Source organism: Calonectris borealis, chromosome 11 (assembly GCF_964195595.1).
Source record: "Calonectris borealis chromosome 11, bCalBor7.hap1.2, whole genome shotgun sequence".
In the NCBI taxonomy this organism is placed as follows: domain Eukaryota; kingdom Metazoa; phylum Chordata; class Aves; order Procellariiformes; family Procellariidae; genus Calonectris; species Calonectris borealis.
This window is the reverse complement of record NC_134322.1, coordinates 7792609-7813720: the sequence shown is the minus strand read 5'-3', so window position 1 is coordinate 7813720 and position 21112 is coordinate 7792609. Positions and strand designations below refer to the sequence as shown.

Genomic DNA, 21112 nt, shown 5'->3' with positions numbered 1-21112 from the left:
GCTGGACCAGAAGACCTGCAAAATATCTGCCATCCTTAACATCTATTTATCTTACATGTCTCCTATGTGTATTCTGTAACTTTAAAACTAAAAACTGTGTCCATTGCAATATACATCCATTCTATCATTGACACAAATTTTAAAAGGTATTAATTAGGTGTGCAATGCCTTAAATTTAATAGGGAAATGGACAAAAAGTACAGAGCCTACATCCAAGTAGGTCTGTCTTTCAGGTCCCTGGGCTGGGAACTTCTGAGTTCTTTGTCTACCATCCTGATTTATGTTTATTTAAATAAGGACAAATATTAGTTTTAAATTTATAGTCATTGCTTTATAAGATGTCTCCAATCCTATCAGGATAAAGAGCTTATACTAAACAAAACAGTTTATTTATACTACTGGTAAATCTAATAGGAAATACTTAGAATCCCACATGTTCAAAGGAGGACAAAAATACAGCCTATCTTTCCATGAAGGGCTGCTATCTCTTGCTACCAAGAGGCCAGAAGGACCACGTGCAGATCACAAGGCCTGAAAGTTCAAGTCGAGAGAAGCTGGTCTGCAGAACCTCCGGGTCCACCAAAAATGTCACATGCCCACCAGGTCCAGCAAACAAGTAGTAAAAGAAAACTAAAAATCACGTTATGCTTTTGACAGCAGTAAAATGGCTACAAGATGCAGGAGAATTAGGGAAAGAAAAACCAAGCCAAAACCCAGACACGCATACGCTCCTGGTTAATGCGAAGCTACCAGGAAAAAGCAGATGTAAAGTCACACCTTGGTTCATTCAGGGCAAAAGCAAAGGACTACAAGAGCCACACGAGCTCACTCTAGGCAATGAGAAATGCTGAAACGAGTTTAAAGACAGCAAGACTACGACCTCAAGGCTTTCATACATTATTTGTGTTGGCGGTCCCACTACTCCCTTATTACGGAAAGGCCAAAACAAAGATATTTTTTCTGTTACTCTTATTATTTATTTGTATCTACAAACACACAGAAGTTAAAGGTTTAGTAACTGTAGAGAGCCCAGCACTTAGATAAAGTTGGTTTCTGTAGACTCACCTCACTGGGACGTGCAACAATTTGGAGGAAGGTTTTGGGATTTTTATATTTCAGATAATCTTAAAATTAATTTTAAGGCAGTTTAGAAGAATTAACCATCTATTCTATAAAACCTTGTACATGTTTCTACTATTGATAGCTACTCAACAAAACCTCTTCTGGCACAGCATGCACCTGTATGACAACAGGAGAAGAGGTCATCTCCAGTGTGCAGAGAGACCCAAAGTAGTTGGAGTTGCACAGATACCACACTTGTAACCCAACAGCCCAAACACAGCAATACTACAACTTTCCATCTCAGAATAAAAGAAAACTGTCTTCAGTAAAGCTGAAAGTGAGTTTTAATGCTACCTTAAAATAACCCCTCACACATGCAAACCCATTACTGGTGCAGGTACTCGAGCGTAAAAGCAAAGACAGAGCATCAGTCTGTCCTCTTTTGAGTACACTGAAACATTACATGTTTCTATGAAGATGTTTCTGTCTATTCAGGCCCTGTATTTTCTGTCATACTGATTTTGTACTCTGGAACTGTGCTCGTAGAAGGACTAGCAGAGCAAAGCTCTCCTCTATGGTTGATATTCTTTTGTGCTAGGACCACAAATCGAAATTGCATGAGATAAATACTTAAAATCATGGATACGTAGTGAAATCTCCTCAGCACGCTTTACATGCCTTCTTGCCTAGTGACTGCACCAACTCTCCGCTCTATCTATAGACTGAAAAAGCATTTCCCCGGTTTGTACACGAACAACAGCAAGTCAGTTTTGAAGGGGAAAGAAGGAGAGAGGCAGCACTCAAAACTTCAAGGATTATTTATGAGTAAGCTGAAGCCCTATAAACTTGGCTACTGAAGAAAGATAATCTTCTCTAGCTTACGCCAAGTGGGTCAGACGGAGGAAGAACCTCAGCAATCTTCAAAGTCAAAGCAGATGGGGAAGCGAGTAAGTGCCCATGTGAGCAAAGAGGAAACAAGCTTCTGTTCATTTTAGCTTGTTTCAGAGTTTCAGGTTTTTTTAGACACCACCAAAAATGTCAGACCTTTAACTGACATGAGCAGAAGAGCTCACTTCTGTAACAAGTATTAGGAGAACTGCAGATAATTAAGACTGCTACTGACGCAAAAAAAAAAAGTCCTAGTGTCTACAGATTGAGGACTTTCCTGAGCTCAGTAGTAGGGAGACAGGTAAAGCGGAGGAAAGGGGCTAAGAGGCAGAGACTGGGAGAAATGTTCTTTGCTTTGTAGCTATGAAAAAATCCCTTCAGATTCTTTATCATTAGTGCTTCAGTATCACTGATATAAATATTTATGTAGCTGTAAAGTAGGGTCTACTTTCGAAGCTAACTGTAGCTCAAATTAGAGCATTTTAAAAAAATAACACGAGCTTGTAACTAACTTTTTTACCCTTTTTGAAATAAAAAAAAAAGCAGCAGTCCACACATGCCACAGAATGAACATACATTGCATTCCTTAAGAAGCTGAAGTTGACCTCTTGGTCCTTTCTCAGGCTTTACATCGCTAGACAAGATCTGGGCCAAGACCATTTCCATACACAGGGATGCATCTCTGTCTCAGGCTAACCTCATCATCCAAGTGGTGAAACCTAAAACCAGCTAATCTCTCCCAGGGTTATGCTTGTGGAACTGGGAATCCCTCCATCTGCCTCAGCAGAATAAAAGGATCACTGGCTGCAAAATAAACAGCACATTAACCACAGAACAATAGCCCCTCCTGTCAGCGTGCTTCGTGCCACCCACCAAGGGCTAACAATTTTCTATTAGATCCCTCCCCCTAAAAAAAAAAAAAGTATTTCATACTTTGAAGAAAGAGCTTGTGCAAGTTGACAACACACAACTTCTTTTGGATCTGTACCAAAGAAGGACTCCCTTCCTCTCCAAATTCTTGGGAGTTTTGCAAGCTTTCTGCAATCAAAAGCAACAGACCCTGAAGGAACACAGAAATACAGTTTACCATGTTGCTTTTAATCAGGAACTTTTAAACTGACTGAGCTGGGAACAGTGGAAGGAGGAGTATTCAGTGCTATAGTTTGCTAGGGAGACAGAGAGAGCCAAGGACATGCTGAGGACATGCTTGTCTTCCAAAGAAAATATTGCTAAGAGAAACAGGCATCCTTCCACCACTTATTTTAGGAGGCTGCTGCTGCTGAGCTGCATCAGCTATTCCACTGGTGTCTCCGTGAGTGTTTTTTGCCCAAGACTTCTGCTGGAAGAGCCAGAGCTGCAAAACTTGTAAGAGAACTCGACAGGAAGAGGCATTGAGGGGTTGCACAACACCAACCTGCTCTAGAGACACACATCTTCGCTTATGCAAACTCAAGTGATCTTCTGATACTCGGGCTGGGCTGTCTGGAGCATGGACAAGACAGGAATAGGTATATAAAGTCTTTGTTTTCCTGTATGTGTGTTTAACTATACATCAGAAATTTGCCAAGATGGAAAGTGCGAAGGAGTGGGGAGGGGCTGTGTTGTGAGTAATAAAAAGGGGAGAGCTTCAAACTGCAGTCACTTTAGCGTATTTTCCTATTATCACAGTTATCATCACAAGCCAAGAAGTTAACTACCTTGCTTAATGTAACTTTTTACCATGACAACTATACCTTTTAGCAAAGATACCATCATTCTTACAGCAGCTTTAAATGTTTTAAGATGCTAAATTGAGGATTCCCCCATACCCCTCTCCCCACTAAAAAAAACTTGGAAAAAAATGTTAAGCTTGAAGGACTGTGTGACATTGCATTTGCTACAGTCAGACCTTTTCTCTGCACTCTGGTATAGGGGGAGGAAAAAAAAGAGATGCAAGTTAACAGAAACTCGTATCAGCTTTTTAATAGCATCTCCACAAAAAGGATTTTTTTTTTCCTATTATGTGGCACATGCATTTGACCTGGGTCAACACTGCAACGCGGGGAGTTGAAAAGGGATCACCTGATGAAACAGCAATACCCTCCCTCCAAACTATATTGCAGGAATTACAGCCAAGCACCCCAACCACAGCAAACACAGTAAGAGCCTTCTCGAACAGCACACGTTCTGTGTCAGCAAAGCAGCGTTAATACAAAATTCAAATAAAGGAGTAATGACCCTTCGGAAAGGGTAGGGCTTCATCAGGCTTCCACCATACCAAAGAAAGACCACCTAAGATATTTAAACCACAACAAAAAAATTATTAAATCAAAAGGAGGAAAACAGCGTCAGCCTCGTACGCGTTTCATTGTTGAATAATGACAGTATTTACCTTTCCAGCGTAACGCATTACTGCTCTGGATCCAACTTTAAAGCAGAATACACGACAGAATTAATTATGTCCTTTCCTCTTAACTACCATTCCCTGGGTTATTTATTAGCTAGGTCTGCATATATTCCTAGATGTGTCTAATATACAAAGTTAAAAGGATTTAAAACTGCTGCCTAAATAGTTCCCTGGTTTGCAGAGTCCTCTCCACTCTCTGGACAGGCAGCGGCATCAATAAATACAGCCTCAGGCTGCAAATTAGTCACTCCCTAAGCTATGTAGCAGTCGAGGGGGAACAGCAAGCACACCAGGACAGGCAAGCCTGTCTCACGGGCAACGCGTTGCTGGATCCCAAGCAACAAGCTACCTCAGACATGTACCATAGACGGCTCTGCTAAGGTCTGTTCTCTGATTTAGTAAAATGCAAAGGATGTCAGCATGTCCAGCTCCAGCTTTGTCTCACGGTCCACTCCAGCTTGCAAACCGCCAGGCAGACCATCTATCAGGACTAGGAAGTCCACCTTAGGTGGAGCTCCCACAGCTTGGAGGCCACCAGCCAGTTCGTGTGCGTTTCTGGAAAAGACAAAAGCCACACTGCACAAGATTCCTTTGCCAAGGTACTGAACTCAAGGTATGGCAAATAGATACACCCAGACAAGCTACCTAAAAGGAAAACTAAAATGAACCCAAGAGCCTCTCTGGAGTTTTCTATTTTGCTAAAATAGGTTTTAAGGCTAAGGACCTATTCACTCTCCTGGAGTCTTCCCCGAAGAGGAACAAATGTCAGGGAGAAGCAGACTGGAGAAGACTTCTGGTTTAAGACTGGATCAATTTTATTTCACTGATGTCCATCGTCTCAAGGGACAGAGGCCAGAAGCTTCCACGCTGACCATCCACTGGAAGGAGATCAAAAGGGAGAGAGGCTGGGTACTGCTACGGACCCAGCAGCAGAAAACACAGAGAGAGAGGGGGGAAAAGCCCTTCACAGACACTTTACAAAGAAGAGCAGCACTTTTATCTTTGTCAGCATAGATGCTAGGATACTGTATTCCCGCGAGAATACTGCAGTCGCTGTTCGGCCTCATCCAGGATTACAAGCAACTCCAACTAGTACATCAAATTAGCGGCACGTCGGGGGATGAACTTGCATCAGAGGTCAATCGGATCTTCTCTCCATCACAGAAAAAGGAAAATACAGTACGTTTTGATACAGCAGCACACTTAGCTCTTCCACCCATCACCCAAGCTTCCGCTGGGCTGGACCTGGGCTCAGGAGAATGCCCCTGTGCTATGTAGCACCACAGGAACTGGGTTTGCAGAGGTATTTAAAAGCAGACAAGACCATGTGCTTGCAAGCAATGCTCAGAAACCCTGTTTATCACTGATCAGCTTGAATTTAGCATTTTAGAGGTGTAAATGGGGTGGTTCAGAAGATGGAAAGCGGGGTGTTAAATCTGTTTGGGTTCTCCCATCTTTTGGGATAAAAAAAAAATATAAAACTCTCAAGCTCATGATTTGCCCTCCATGTCAGAAAATCCTGCCTAGAACTGTTGAGGGAAAGAGGGAAGAGAAAGGGACGGAGGAAGAGCAACTGTGTCTGCAGACCTGGAGGTTTTAAGGCTTCGTTTTCCTAACGAAATGACATTAAGTGATACCAACAAAACACATTTACTTTCCAGAAAAGAAAAAAAATGCAGAAACATCTCTTGAAAAAAATTTTATAAATGGTGAGATTATGCAGTAATATGCAGATGAAAGCTGTATTTCATTATTCTGCACCACGTCCACTTCATTTGATTAAATTAATAAATGAGGTCCTTATGTCATACTACAGGCATTACCCCTACTTTTGTTTACTACATCTTTCTAGCCTTAACCACAGCACACGCAGCACAGCTGGCTGGCAGCTCACAGTTACAACACAACATGCAGAAGAAGTTAAGATAGGGGAAGTGATTCTAAAAAAAACCACAAAAAAAAAATCTTGCTTCACTTACCTAAGCAAAGTTGTCATTAGAGAGTTTTCCAGTACTAAAATCCAAGAAAAAAGGCCTGAAAAAACACAGAAAAAGGCAAAGTTTTAGTAAGTAGGATAATACTCTCACTCACTTTTTTTTCTTGGGAACATGGAAAGTCAGTGATTTAAAGAAAAAGAAGTACATTCACTCCATCACTTGCATTTCAGATAGTTATTTGTAACAAAAAGGTGCTCCTCAGGCAAACATATCAGAAACAATAGGGCAGATTTTCCACTGCTGTTGCCAGTATTATACCAGTGCAATTCCTCAAATGTCAATCATGTTGGACTGCAATAAAACTAGTGTTATCCAGCAGACAAGTCAGGCCTAAGGCAATTAGCTAAGCTGCCCCATTTAGATTTTCAGTCATTTGTCCCTCCTGTCCCTTCTGGATTATCAGAAAGTCTGGACCAAGTTGTGGGATGGGAAGCGAGGAGGAGTCACCCACCCCAGTAAGGCTGAAGGTGGCAGGAACCAAAAGTGTTGCTTATAAAAAAAAAATATCCAAACCACCCCAGGGCTAATTGCAAAAGACTGCGAGGCAGCACAACATGGGTCGACATTAAGCAAGCTGCGATATACAAGACTTCGTTATGGGCATAAAAATCCAAAGCACAGTGCAAGTTACTGGCAGAAATGGCACGTGGCCATGACAGGTCTTACCAAAATCACCGCTACCAAAAAAAGCACTAAAGGCTTGTTAAGAATCATGAATGCAGACTAAAAAAAAAACCACACCACCACCCAAACTAACTGAATATGGATGACTGCAAGTCTCCAAATCAAAGAGGGAGTTGATCACTGTTTAAGAGGAAGAAGTCATTGCTTGTTCCAAGATTAAAAACTTATAATTCCGGCCCCGGCTGAAGCACTATCATTCACTAATCCGGGACAATTTAGTCGGGCTGATCCTCCGCTCAGACAGACAGGGCATTATCAAAAGTTCCTCTATTCATTTCGCTTCCTGTTAGCCAGTGAAAGCCCCTTTTATATGCTCCTCGAGAGGCTGTTAAAACTAGGGAAGACTTTCCGATAGAGAAGATAAGGTAGTTGGATTTATTCATGAGAGGAGGAAGGGAAATTGTACAGGCTGATTACAGCTGCTCCAAAGCTGAAAAGTGGAGGTTTGGAGCAGGGAGGTGGAAGATGATGGATTTCTTATTAGTAAGCATTATACCAACAGCATTCTTGTTAGAACTAGCTAGATATTCAACTACAGAATTGAGATTTTACTCGTAAGTTGGCATCACCAAATACACTCATGTGGTTAATAATTCAAAAATAGATGGATGAGGCAGAATGGGATATTTTTTAAGAGACTGAGCAAATAAAAATTAAAAAAAAAAAAAAACAAAAAAAAACCCAAAAAAAACAATACCCTAGACCAAAAGGATAAACTAGCCAGAGTCAGAGGGAAGACACTGCCTAGAAATGCTCTCCAGATTGAGACAGTTCACGTATAATTTTCAGGTTCAGATCCTGTTCTTATTGCCGACGTGAGCACTCAGACTTCAATGGAGTAGGATGGCGATTTCCACATTACTTAACATGTGTCAGCAATTTTGAACAGTTGCTTTGCAGATTCTTAGAGCTAACCAAGCAAAACCCCACCACTGAGAGCCCGCTATAGTACTTGGCGGATGAAAAGCTGCCTGGAAACTCTATCAAGACTCTGAAAAACATTCCCCCTATTAATGTTCAAACAATCTGGTATAGTTAAAATAGTTTTAAAATGTAACAAGATGGAAATACAAACAAAAACACATTTCTCAAGTTTAAAAAGGTCGAGCCAAAGCAGCAAAGCTCTACCAAAAGTTAGGGCTAACAATGATGGTTGCAGGGGCAAACCCTGCCTCTTCCTTCCCCTCTCCCAAACTATTCTTCTCCAGACGAACTAGCAAAATAAACAAGAATCGAAACACCCACAGCAGAAAATAGTATGCAGCTTTAGAAGGAAGAAAACAACTCAGCTAGACTTCATCATTACTCCATCCAGTCCAAATACACATCAATTCGTTAATTGTTTTCCCCTCTGACAATGCTAAATGAGATCAATACAAGCAAAAATAACAAAATGTTTTTCAACACACTATTATATGGACAGGAAGACTTAAAAGACAAGGTGATGCATTTCTGAACAGGCACCAGTTTGAATCAGACAGGGATGGAGTGCAAATCTCTACCAGGCAGAAAGAGGGAATAACAAAACCTAGAACAGCATAAAGAGCCAAGGGAGGTGGTCCACAGGTCGCCACGTGGAGGGTGAAGGATCAAAGGTACTTATGTAAATAGGGACAAGGCTGCCAAAGGCTGCCAAATTACCTCTTGCTTTGCAGAATACCAATATGCAACCAAAAAGCAAAGAGCTACAACAAAATCCAAGCTTATTTTGATCCAGTTTCTCCTTTAGGTTATTATTGACTCTATACAAAACTTCAACACAAACTGTACAGACACTCCAGTTTGCTCCGTGGTCACGTAATTTCTTCTCAGTGATCAAGCACAGAATTAGGGAACCAGGAGACAACAGTCACTTTCTATTCTGCCACCAGCCTGCATCTCTTCAGACACATCACTTCAGGCAAAGCTCAGCTGGCACTCGCTCTCCCCACTTTGTGCTGCAGTGGACATCTTGCCTGTTGCAATCACCAACTTCAATCGTAAACTACAGCGGCTTACTTGGCAAACACTCAGATTTAGTGGGTATTTCAGAAAAAGCTGCCAAGTCTCAGATTTCCCACATAGTAAATAAGGGTAATATTGCTCACCTATCTTCACACATGCTTTGCAACACAATATCTGAAGAGACAACGTGCTGTTATAAATCTACAAGGCACAAAAGCAATTGTACATGTTAATTTGCAGTTTAGCACTATTAATAAGGACAAGTATATCAAAGCACAAAGGGTGTTTCCTACAGTGGGAATGTCGTAACAGGATGACAAGACACAGCCTGCTTGTTCTGCACGTTTTGTAAGATTGTTGGGTCTTTCTTGTCACAAAACAACTCTTGGTGCACCAATATTTAATTAAAAACAGGTGAAGAAAGTGCACCCAAGCCTTCCCATTTGTTTTCAAGTCTGAGGAAGACACACTGGCAAGTTACAGGTGATGAACCATTGATGCTCACTGCATTGCAAGGCAACGAAGAGGCATGGACTGGATGTTCCTTGGTCAACTCTGTTCAGCTTGATAAAGACTCAACTGCACCAGATACTACAGCTGATGTGAGGCAGTCAGACTAAGTCTGAACAGTCTTCCCCTCCAAGTTGACAGACTACAAGAAAACCACAACAATAGGCCAATGCCCACTGTTACAGAGCTGGATGCAATTCATTTTGTTCAGTTAAAATATGACTTTACACACACGACAGTTTCAGGTAAGCCAAAAAAAGAACAGGTTTACTTGGCTCTTACATTTCACTGCCCGTCTTCTGCAAATTCAAGGTTAGTTGTTGTGATGATGCTGGGATGTGGGGTTTCGGGTTTTTTTGTAACCCCAAAACCCAAAAGTTCCTACTTCCGAAGACCATGTTAGGTTTTTCCCCCTCCTTCACGGGCCCGGCTACGGATACACAGATGCCTGGTTTCTAGCCTCCGTACTGTCAGAAGTTACACTTGGAATAGCTGCGACTGAAGGCAACGGAAGATTTCAATAGTAGTTTCTTTGTCACTCCAAGAATCTGCTTTACCACACAAGCCTGCAGTTCCAGATTTCTGCATACATTGAGAGGAGCACGTGGCACGGATGCTTACCAGTGGCTGGAGCTCAGCACGTTCCCGGGCAGTTCTGCGGTAACCACGTTTAGACTGTTAAAGAAGGTTTCAGCAGAGCTCAGAGATGAAAGTTGGCGAAGAAATCCAAAATTCAGAGAGCAAACCCTGCAGATGCAATTCAGACTTTGCAAACTCGTGATGCATTGAAAGACTATGGGTTTTCCATCTCGTCCTCCGAGGGAAGCTGCAGCACACGCTTAGCGGTGCCAGAAAGGTTAGAGGGCTGCCAGAGCATGCACAGGAGAAGGTTTGTGTGCAAACTGAATAAACAGCCTCTACTAAATTCTTGTAACCAATTAAGCAGCAATTCTCCACTGAGAATACAGCATCGCCCAGCTGCTTACCTAATCCTCAACCCCTGCTTCTTGAGCTGGCTTTCAATTTTTAAGTCTTCCACTTCTCTTCAGAAGCAAAAGATGAATGAATGCCGATTCTCTAGACATCCAGGTTAAAAGGCAAATAAAAGCCCTGCAAAGACCATCAGTACTCAAAAGTGACTTAACACTAATGAGCTTTCACCAGCAAGCCTGCAAACATTAAAACATGTGAGTAGCCGTGCTAAATCCACCCAAATTACCTATCTGCAAGGCTCTCCTCCAGCCTCAACTGGACTTCAAGCCAAGAGAGGACTAAACCTGGAAGATGACTATGGGTTTTCTCTGGTCTGTATCCCTGTGTTAAGCTACTGATGCTAAGCAGATGCGTTTTGAATGTGCTGCTTCATCTCATGTGAAGGGGGGAGAAAAGGAAAGAGAGTCAGAAATAGTACTTATCTGAAAAAAGCAAATATTTTAAAATAAGTACTGCTACTGTTTGTAGAATGGCCTGGAAGAGAGATACATCTGAAATTCCTTTAAATACATGTGTTCGGTTTTTAAACTGCATACGAGTCAATCTGACAAACGAGCTTAGTTAGGATTGCTCAAACGAAGCCGAGGGTCCTGTCCCCCACCCTCTTCCTAAGTAAGCAAGTACAAGTTTCTGGCATAGACGCTGGTGTGTGAGATTTTAACGTTCCCCTTTCCATAAACAGTCATACATCAAGCTCTAAAAATTTGCTTCACAGAAACATTTGCGATAGTAGAACTCAATTATTCTAATATTTGTATGACACATGCAGGAGGGGTGCATAAAAAGGTTATGGTGAGCTCATTTAAGAATTTAAACAAGTACTTGATAAAAAGGTTTTGAATTATTCACTCAGCTCCACTATTAAATCAGGCTTCCAGAGGAGTCTTTAAACAATAGCACAGAAGACGCTGTATTTATAACAAAAAGGCAGTATTGAAGCTATCACTCTGTCTCACAGCGCAAGTCATTCATAATTACAGTCGTAAACGCACACAGGCACGGTATCACACATTGGTTCACAATCCTGCTGGATTAACTGGACACTTTTAATATTTATACTAATATTCCTTTCTGGAGAGGCAGCACCATTTCTGTCTAACTCTCTTAAGTACTGCTTTTCATGCTAAGAAAGAGCAATTTCTTCAAGAACATCCAAAGTTGAGACAAGCGCTCAAGAACAGTACTAAGCAATATTAGAACAATCTTTTATATTTATTTATTTTTATACCAGCCCACATGGGCAGGCACACAAGTATTTTGCTATGCCCCCCCCCCCAGCTTCAGAGCCAAACTCAACTGAAGACATCACCATGCAGCTCTCGGTTATGAACTTTCATACTAAGTTTACGTCCAGCACAGCAATTTTCTGCATACATGCTCCTCGCATACATACCAAATTTTTCTTCCAAAGCCCAGAGCCCACTTGGAATAATGACCACCTCTGGAGGGAGGAAAAGCAGGGGACTTTGAAGAGATAACGCAAGCGGTGCTCCACTTCTTTGATAACGCATCCTCCCACCACCTGCTTCCTTTCTCCCCATCCCTTTTTCCTCCACATCACAGGCTGCTCTTGGTAGTTCAGCTCGATGAACGGGAGCCAAGATTTCCTCTCAAAATAACTACTCCAGGACCATTTCAGCCATGAGCATCACCCACAGAAACATTCCCATTTGCATATCGTCTCCTCTCCTGCATCAGTCTGTTCCCAAATAAACTCATGGGCTGGTGATGCAAGGTCATAAAGTTGTGGAAAAAAAAACCAGGATACCCTCCCACTGCATCCAGCCATGCTCCCAGAGCTCCCAGTCAGTCTCCCAATACAGCTGGTTTCAGGCATTCCTGACAGCATTACTTTAATGACAGTATTTCATTTCCTTCAGTCATCTCACTGAGAGCGCTCAAGTTAAGTATTAATGAAGTGTGTTAACACTCTCGCTGTCTGGAGGAGACGTGGGTGCCACCCAGCCAGCCGCTCAGGGGTGAACACATCGCTGCTCCGTTCACCAACACAACCACGAAAAGGGGTTTTTGCATTGAGAGCTGGGGAGAGGTTTGGGGGTGAGAAGCATGAGCCAAAACTACCACGTTAACAAATACCACCGAGCCCTGGGACAACCGTGGCAGCCTTCCCTGAGCAGAACCAGCAGCACATCAATCTAAGACCACCGTAACCATCAAAAAAAAAAAAAAATCTCTAAAGGAAGGTATCTTGTCATTGGGGGTTCAGATGGTTTTCTTTTGCTGTTACAAAGCCAAGCCATAGCAGCAGTGTCATCAGCAACACACCTCCTGAAAGTTTCTTTTTTTTTTTTTTAGAAAACCCTTAAATTTAACTTTGCTGCTGTACTTTCCTTCAAACCTACACCCCACCTCCTCATCCACATGTTCTTACAAATCTATCTATTCGAAGCACTGGTTTTCCTGACTATGGGTAAGACTAAACACCTGCATAACTGCAAATGTAATTATGGCAAAATACCACGGCTATTTGTAGACTTCCTGTTCATCAAATAATATTAGTGCACCTTTGCCTTGAGCAATTATTTACAGGGCTGGAAATCCTGAAGAGACACCAGAGATAGCAGAAGCAACCCCCCCTCCATTATGCAACGATGCTTTGTATTAGCTTTTTGAATGACTCAGAGGGGAAAACAAAATCATCAGAATAATTCCTTATAAATCTGTTCAAGAAAAGGAGAAAAAAAAACTTAATTCAGTTAAAACTCTGCATTAACTTACTCCAATCGAGACAGGGAGGAATTTTACACTTCAATTGAATTGGCAGCTCAAATTCAACTTCAGGCTCCGATGCAGGCTTTAAGTCAAATTCCTAAGCAGAGCAAAACCCTTATTAGCCTGTCTTCACTGTAATGTTAATCTTAGTTAATTCTGAGTATGTAATTTATGTTAAGAATAACCCACTTTTTTTCAGAACTGGATATATTGCATGCAGAATTATTCCCTGGCTAGCACAGTTACAGTTTCCCTTAAAGAAATATTTTTTCACATACTGACAGCAAAAGAAAAATCACTGAAAGCTTTCAAAACATGCAAAAGCATTTTCACAAATACATCACAGCCAGTTGTATTAATTCACCAAATATATCCCTAACCCATCAAAACCTGGCCATGCAGTCTCGCTTTAAACCGATGCTATGTACTAGAAAGATTCTTGATCTGTTTAAAAACTGACATTTCTCTTTCACCACACACACAAGGGGTGGGAGAAGAGAGAAAAATGGTTGATATTTCTACCTTTAAAAAGGAACAAAAGCATCCCGTTCCCTCTCCCCTCCATTTTTACCAATTTATGATTAAAATTGCAAGCAGAAAAGTAAAAAGAAAACACCTTGTGAAGACGTCTCAATTTCGAGTTGCACTAAAATTCATAACAAATTCTCTAGTTTAAATGAAAAAGATTTTCAAGCATTGTCTAAAGTTTACGAAGTCTGCTTTAGAGTCAAAACTGTCAATGCTGCCGGTACACAACACTCACCCATGGCAGCACACGCAGTATTTACATCCTGTAGCCGACCTAAAGCTCTGAAACCCAGGTTACTATCTCTCCCAATCGTGAAACATTCATTACGTATTTCCTCCATTATTTGCATGGTTTCTTAGGTTTTGGGCGTGCGTTTGGGGTTTTTGGGGTTTTTTTGGTTTTTTAAATGCCCACTTAGTAAAAAGCTACTGAGATCTCCCACTCAAGCTCAAGAAAAACCACCTAGTGAATTATCAGGGTGGTTTTCTGCCCTTCTTTCTGCGCTTGCTGCCGCTGTTCCCCTCGCTCCCACTCCTCTTTTAGAGGTGGTTTCACGTAAGAGCAGTTCAACTCTTATCGCCCATCTCCAAGCCTGCAAACCAACACATCCTTTCCAGTGAAGCTTACACCCTGCCACAGCCTATTTGTACAATCTGAGCAGGAGAGAGAGGGAATCGTTAGGCATTTGCCAACTGAGGGGTTGTGATTTGAGAGTGAAATCCAAGCGAGATGGACGGACCAGAAGAAGAGCCGGACTCTGCCAAGACCAGGTCTATCCTGCGCTGGGTCTTGCAGCCGCAGGTTGGCACAAGAACACCAGATATTTTAACGACTTGCACTAAAATCCTCACGAAGGGGGAAAAAAAAAAATTAATTACACATTTTAGCCTCTAGATTTTCCTCCATTTTGTGTGGTGTACACATGCAAAAATTAAGGAGAGGGTTTCCAGGACTCGGCAGCACGTATGGCCCCGCACTGAGCCGTGCTTAAAGCAGGCAGCTGTGCGAGGGAAGCGAACGGGAGAGGACTCGGACAGATGTTTCCATTCACGAACACTGCCAAGGAGCCGGGAATGCCGAGTTCACTACCTTGGCGTTATTTACATTTCACAACATCCAATAATAACCATGCCACAAGTAGTTTAAAAAAAGGAAAATATGGCGCAGCGGGGGAGCGTTTCACCACCCCCTTCGTTAAGGGGGCAAAAATGAAAAGATTTTGTTATTCCAATTTTGAAATTTTGCCTTGTTTCATTTTGCCCACTGTCATCCAAACGGGACACCAGCATCCCGAGCCTCGTCCGCTTGCAGGACGGCCTCGAGCTAATTACCTGCCATTGCCATTCTGCAAGAGGGGTGTGCACACGCTTGCTTCTGGGGCATCAGGGATGGTTAACCTGAACCTTCTTCCTTCTGTTTTCCAGAATAAACTGATTTTTAATCTAGCACAGAGCACAGTTTCCCCTTTACCAACTGTGCCACAGACCAAACGCTCCCAAGACCAAATCTGGCACTCTTGGCTCAAAAAATATCCTTGCAAACTGTTGGGAAGGTGCGTTTCAGAGGCATTCATCCAAACCTCAATCCTGAGACGCAACAGGTTTGAGAATTAGCTGCCAGATCCAGTCTGGCAACTAGAACAGCTACTCCAAGCGCTGTCCCATCCACCCGGACACACAGACCACATGCGGCGACGCGCTCCGCCTGTCCCGAGGTGCTCCCTGCGGCGAGAGATAGGAAGGGCGATGGGGAAAGCATTTTTTCACACCAGCTTTATGATCCACAAAGTCCTTTCTGAGCCCACAGCAGAGGTACAGAGAGAGGAAAAAAAAAAGTCAATATAACCCATTTCTATTAACGTCAGTACTTGCTTGAGCTTTTAAAGGGGTTCTGTACTTCAAATATTTAAGCTACACACTCTGTATCGTGTTTCTTTTAAAATGTCGTGCTGGTGAACATTGCCCAGACGGGGAAACTTTACTGCGAGTGAGCGCAGGGCTCAGCCACTGCCACAACGGGACACCTTCCTTCCCGAAGTAAACCAGACACTAATGCTATTTATGGATCCCGCTGCAGAACCAGACAGGCTTCCTAGCCACTATTCATCAACGTGCAAATAGGTTTTATTTCATGGCAGGGAGAACAGTTTTTAAAGCAAAAAAAAAAAGTCCTGAAGTTCTGCCTTACTTCTTAAAAGAAATATATATTTGAAGAGTAGTTGGAAAATCAACATAGAACAGTAATACCTGCAAATAAAGACTGATCACAACTTCTTTGGAGACCACATTATTTTTAAAAAAAAATTGGCAATTTCAAATTAGTTCCTAAAGGATTATTAGGGGAAACCAAACATCCACGGAAAAGTCCAGCTGATGTACCGAGGGACAGACCTGCAGAACAACATCAGCTCCATCACTCACCCACACCCAGAAGAAAGGCAGGGAACATAACCGGGAAATCTTCCTTACTTCACAGAAAAAGACTACATCAGAGTTTCCAGAGACGCATAGCTGGACAACATTCACCAGCACTACTTTTAATCATTAACGTTGCAGAGTCCACTGACTTGCCCTGCTAACTCTTTGGGGTTTTAGTGGGAAGTACAACTTTGTTCTTACAAGCATTTTCATAGAAGCACCTTTGCATTTAAAATGCCAACTGTAAATGCATCTGCTATTCAGATAAAGCACCCACAAGCACGTAATTTGATATACAAGAAGTTTTACAAAGCTCTCAAAGAGCCCAAGGACATTTGGAAGGGTAGACGCAAGTTTAGAATGAGTCTTAGCATATCATCAGCAAAAACCAATTCTATTCTTAGATATCTCCCTTTGGTGTTTCTTGTAATCTTCCTTTTTTTTTTTTCCCTCCTACTCCTTTGAGAAAGTAAGTTGTTTGGTTATTAGGGAAAAAAAATGGAAGAACCTGTTCTGCAAGGCATACGAACAAAGCAGTATCTTCCAAAAAAAGAAAAGCTCATTCAGAAGTATGTAAATATTAGGGCTGGTAACACAAACAATAAAACCACAGGAAACACAAGAAATTAAGAATAGATCAGGACTTATTCGATTTCCTGGCTGCCGGATATATAAGCACTTTTCTGAGTTGGAGGTATCAGACAAGATTTATTTTCCGAATAACAGAGATCAGGGAGTTGACATAGATCATTTAAAGAGGCAAACAAAAATCCCTATCTGTTCTGATCCTGCCTGTGGTCCTTAGCAGGCAAGGACACCGACCAAGGCAACGACACCCAGGACCTGGCACGCCACGGCGCTGGGGTTCAGCATCCTGCACTAAACAGGGAATTAAAGTTTGCTAACTTCAGGGAGAAGTTAGCAAACAGGGTTACTCCTGTATCTTCACAGGACACCGCTTACTGCCCAGGACACATCCAAAAGTCTGCTCTTGAATGAGCAACGGCTTGCGAACGCTGCAGCTGAGCAAGAAGCAGAGGTGACAATTAGTTCCCAACACGCAGGGTGGTCCATGCCATCGCCACGCTGCAGCTCTCCCCGGCTGGAAGGCACACATCCAGAGCTCGTCAGTGCATTCCCCAGCTCGGGCGTATTCCCAAATTCCCCGTTGCTGCTAGGCTCTCATCTAGCAGCATCCCAACAGCTCTTTCTCTCCTCTCCATCATAGGAATTTTTTTTTTTTTTTTTGCCAACTGGCCAGAAGCGACACAGTCCCAACTAGACAGAGTTTTACATCTCATGTGCAGGAGTTCAAAACGCTGCTCTGCTGAGCATCACGGCCACGTTAACACAACCACGCTGCAACAGCTCCCCGCTCCTCATTCCGACTTCCATCGAACGCTAAACCAAGTCTCCTTCTTCGTCCTCAAGTTATCCAGTGGCTCAGATCCAGCATTATCTAAGAGTCAAAAAAAACCCTACAAAGAAAACAATTTATCTCCTTCAATGCAACCACCAAGTGAGGTAGCATTCCCAAAGACAAAATTTAACAAGACTTAAAGCATGCTTCCTCCAAAACGGCCTAAGTTTCTCTTGGCACTGAAATACCACAAGCCCAAGGCATAAATACACACAGGTATTTATGCAAACGATATTATTCTTTTTTAATTAATATCAGAAGCACTGATGAGACTAGGTTTTTTAGTAAAAATTGGCAAAGATTTTACAACTTAGTTCCTGGAGAGGAGAAAAAATGAAGACTTCTGAGCAGACCATTAAAAAACTTTGTAAGTTTACATTCACTTGATAACTTTTATCATTTTTAGGCCTTTCAAATGCTCAATCTTTTTGTATAAGGCAACTGTACAATAACTGTGATTGCCATTTATCTGCTCTCTCATAGCATTAACTGACATAGCAGAGGCAATAGGTCACGCAAGCAATCCAGTAAAGAAAGGCTAAAAAAAGCCCACTCATGTTTTGTAGGTTCAGTGCGTGAAGATGTATACATCTTCCTTTCTTTGCCACAAGTCCTCTATCCTCCTCAAGTAGTTTTGAATTTTCATTTCAAAACTTGCTCTCCGCTTACTGAAGTGTTTTCCTTGTATACGCCCGCTGCAAGTTGCTGCTGGGATAGGACCTCTTATTAGTCTCAAACAGCCTGATGACTTCTGAACTTTGAGATTATAAAGCAAGAAAGTTACTGAGCACTCACATGCAAGTCGATTGGCTAAGAAAAAGCAGCACAAAGTCCTGCCAAAATCCTGGCTAATCTGATAAAGGAAAAACCAGGGAGGTCTAAGCACTAAACCCCACAGTTTAAATGGAGCCAATTCCAGCTGCAGAAGGAAGCACGTTGCATTCAGCGGGATACCTCTTCTTCAGACACGACATCTGAAGAGACAACATTTTACCACCTTAAAGGTACTGCCCATAAGGAAATTGTAAAATTCCCAAAATACAGGAAAATACGGGACTGACATGTGAATTTCATACGGATCGACAAATGCTGCTTGTAATCTGACTGAAAGGAGGGAGAAACAAATTAACGAGACATACGTGACATGCAGCCAGTTACCACTTAAGTACGTCTTTAATTCTCCCACTTTCAATGCACTTCACAAACAATTAATCCTCTTAACATCCATGCAAACATATTTATTATCCACAGTTTTAGCTTGTAAGCTCTTCAAGCCACGAGCCAGTTCTTTTTCTAGCTTTATACATGGCTCCTGAAAATTGGGACCGAGGCCCTGCTTTAACTGTGAAACGGCTGCCAAGAAATCAGCTCCCATCACCGCACTCCCCTCCAGCATCTTACAGAGGAGACAAGCAAGACACCCACTCAAGAACATACTTTTAACCTAGCTAAAAGCACTTTTAACCTAGTTAAGTGCTCAAATCTCAGCCTCCATGCTACACGCACCCTTCTTCAGGCTACATTACCAAAAGACTCAGTCAAAAATTAATTAGTAGCCCTAGCCAGGGTGGAAAAGTAGCTCCAGATTTTGGCGACTCCCAAGCCCACATTACACAAGCGGATTCACACTCTCGTACCCAAGTCAGCAGGACTCCAACGCAGCGGGCACCAACGTAACCCCCAGCATCCTCCCACGACAGACCTGAGGATGACGTATATTTATTTTCCTGTTGGCAACCGCACTACTTCATATAGAAAAATCTGCAGTTAACAGAAACATTTGCAGCAACGTTTCGCCTTGCATCACACAAAAGCGTAAAGAGTCACCTGGACCTTGTGAAATGAATGTGCGTTACACAAAACTTCCTTTTATGACAGCACATATAAAAGGGGTTTAGTCTTTATTCCTCTACTCAGCTGAGACAACCTGCCTTCTTTGCAGCTGCTAGGAGAAGAGAAACTATAAACATTTACATTTAATGCAACAAAAGGTTTGCTCACCACCTCTTGTGTTCCACTGTGCTCTTAGACGATGATCACTCACCATAAAAATGGGTGGAGCAGCTGCAAACCACTCAGCGATGGAAAAACTGACTCCCGTGTTCAAGAGAAGCTCCTGCAGAGGCTGGAAACCCCACTGGAACAAAGCGCTGTCGTTACTCCCCGGATGGGAAGTCTTTCAGCTACGGATGCAAACGCGTGAACCAGCGTGTTTTACTTTTATCTCCAGAATCATCCTCTACACCAACCTTCAGATCAGGCTACGGAAACTGTTTTAATCTAGATCAGGTATAAACTCATTCATCTCCAGTTTGGTTTTAAAACAAAAACCAGCACTCCCCAAGTACGAAGCGCAGACTTTAAGATGCCCAGTGCCATCGCTACTGCAGCCTTGTTGCTGCAGCGAAAGGTTTACGGTAGCAGGGAACAAAAGAACAACAAAATTCATCACGTAGCATCGGAGGTACATCACGTAAGCCTCACTCCTCAGCTGACTCACTAAGTGATATTAACTCCAAAAAAAGGGCAAGTCCCAGTTTTGCTGCCATCTTACTTGTGGGTTCGGCAATTAGGAAGCGTGCTGTGCGCAAGCTCATGTGCCAAAAGAAATTGCTTTGTATAAGGGTCAAATCTGGCCATCCTGTCTCCCCTTCCCCCCCAAAAAATAAACCACTTCCCCCCTTCCTTTAACACCTGCTTCCTCCATCTGAGCATTCATTGTCCCACCGCTATTATGGGACCGAAGGCTTCAGCATCCCAGAGGAAACTCAGGAGGGAAACCAGTGTATAAAGCCAGCAAGACTCATTCACTTCAGCAATCTCACGCCTCGGCACCCCCTATTTTCCCTCTCTTCCTATTGACAGCACCTTCCAAGATTCGGCTGGGTGTTGAGAGCCACACGTGCAGGAAAGCCGAACGTGCCACACATCCTGGTATCGAACCCCACCATGCCCACGGACACCAGCGTGGCCTCGCTCCTGCGCCTCCCCAGGGACCCACAACCAACGCTGCGGGGCAGGAAAGGAGCCGGACAGACCCTGCCCTGACCCAGCACAGCTTTTTAGGTGGTTGCACCAAAGGAAGGGACTTCACACAAGCACCAGCTCCCCTAAAACACAGCAGGAGCAGAGCAGCATCCCTCCCGCAGCCCAGCATCAGGGACACGGCGAAAGGAGTCTTTGGACAAACCCATCCTCGGCACCAACTTCCATTAGGAGGTTTTCATCTCCCGCAGGAGTCTCTGTGCAGACTCACACGCTCCCTTCGGTCTTCCCTACGCCAAAGACAGGGATACCTGCAAGAACACAACGAGTCGGCCACCGTCCGTGCGTGACACATGCCAGGCGTGTTAATCCACGGAAGATTAGTATGAGTCAGTAGTTTGAGTCTGAAGACAGTCCGGTTTAGAACAGCTGCTCCGTGCCAAAATCCTTGTTTGTAATGGTTTTATTAACTGCAGCATTCAGAGTTACGGAGCAGTTACACCACTGGGGGCAGAGACATGTTGGGAAAGAGATTTACTTTCCCAAGTAACTTTGCCAGAAACC

The 21112-nt window shown here is 42.9% G+C and overlaps 1 protein-coding gene across 1 annotated transcript in view; it reads right to left on the bottom strand.

Moving 5' to 3' along the window:
• AKAP13 (A-kinase anchoring protein 13) overlaps positions 1-6371 on the bottom strand; it is a 200893-nt gene extending 194522 nt beyond the window's left edge. The window contains exon 1 of the mRNA XM_075159879.1: positions 6316-6371. The gene's annotated coding sequence lies outside the window, so the exon portion shown is untranslated. The remainder of the gene's footprint in view (positions 1-6315) is intronic.
• Positions 6372-21112: the final 14741 nt, after the last annotated feature.